Genomic DNA, 1725 nt, shown 5'->3' with positions numbered 1-1725 from the left:
AGCAACTTTGGGGACGTTTATTAAATTCTTATTGGTGGGTTTATTAAGTTAGTGTCCAAACGTTTCAACCATTAATCGTAATCTATAGAGTGAATAATTTAGTGTAGCATTATTTGGGATGTACATCAATTTATCAGCCATTGGCCTATCCCTTTAGATCCCTGTTATTGAAAATAAAACTTAAAGAGAACAAATATTTCGCTGAACAATCAATATTATGTTTTAAGGATTTTTTTCATCCACCCAATCCCATAATTACAAATTCAATTCAATCTATAATACAAAGTAGAACGATGTATGTCTGTCTGTATGTTTGTATTCTTAACAGGTTAGCTTAGGTCCCGGAAAGGTTTATAACTATTTTGGGGAGGTCACCACCACCCTCCAAAGAGAAATCGCCCCTACAAAAAAAAACCTCAACAAAATTTGTAGCCTAATATTTAAAAAAATGGGTTTTGGGATTCAACTCTCCCCTTCTCAAAAGTCACTAGAGGCCTCTAGGGGCGAAACCGCTATGTCTAAAGAAACTAATTGTTCTGAAAATTACTAATTAAATGCATCTAGATCCAAATTTAAATTAAGTTAACAATTGCGAAATTTTGGACGATAAAAATTTTGGAAGAACAACAATAATTAATTTTTCAGTATGGCTTTGAAATTTATAATTATCCGCTGGATTAGAACCAGTTCCCTGACATCTGAATAATCATGTATAGCATCGTTTTAAAATAAAATTCCAGGAATATCAAAATAAAATTCAGAAGGTTTATAACATTTTTGTCAGCCCGAGCCATCGGACCTCGGGGCTTTCAAAACTGGTTTAAATCTTATTATTTTTTTAATATCCGCGGAAAGATAAAACGACGCACTAAATAACTGTTACCATCCTTGATTATTACTTCCCTTTAAAGTTTAAGGATAGCTAGGTAGTGTTGTTACTTAGTTCTGATATCCTGTCAAATGGTCAGTTTTATGTGTTGTCCTTAAACCCTATCTACTTCTTGTACTTGGATATCTCAGGGATGTAAGGATAAGTTGTATGGTCAGTTGTATGTGTTGTCCTTATACCCTATCTACTTCTTATACTTGGATATCTCAGGGAGGTAGGAATAAGTTATACTGTAATATAATGTACTAAAGGTTTTTTTTTGTTTTGAGCCTAGAATATTAAAGTAATATATATAGAGCGATAAATAGCTGTGTAACCCCTTTCCTTATCCAAGGGCCTTGTACTGTCTGTGGGTTGGGTCTTCGGTGTCAGCTGAATCTTTCAAAAATGTAAATACTACCGGATGCCGGCAAAAAAACATAAAGCAAATTGTAAACTAATGTGAACTCAAGGGCACCCAAGCTTTTTACTTTGAATGAGGGGTTCCATATGTTCAAGGGGGTAATCTAATGTATTTTTAAAAAAACTTGTGGGGTGTAAAATAAGAGATTTCAAAGTCTTAAGGGGTGAACACCCCTTTACCCCTTTACTTGGACGTCTATGTATGATCTGTTATGATTTCTGCATTTTTTCCTAGTTAAATTTGTTTTGCATTGTCTAATTACTGTTCATTTGTTGAAAACTATTTTGAAAATTATTCATTGATCTCATAAAACTGACTATAACCCAATTACCTAAAATAAGGACATAGTTAATTTGCCACCACTTCAGGGAGAGTTCAACCCTTTATGGAAAAATAATTGAAAACAACGTAAATTCAGGCAAAAAATAAATTT

The sequence above is a fragment of the Acartia tonsa genome, chromosome 7 (genome assembly GCF_053477335.1).
Source record: "Acartia tonsa isolate MP-2025a chromosome 7, ASM5347733v1, whole genome shotgun sequence".
Lineage (NCBI taxonomy): Eukaryota > Metazoa > Arthropoda > Copepoda > Calanoida > Acartiidae > Acartia > Acartia tonsa.
The sequence above is the reverse complement of the archived record's forward strand: the minus strand, read 5'-3'. Positions refer to the sequence as shown.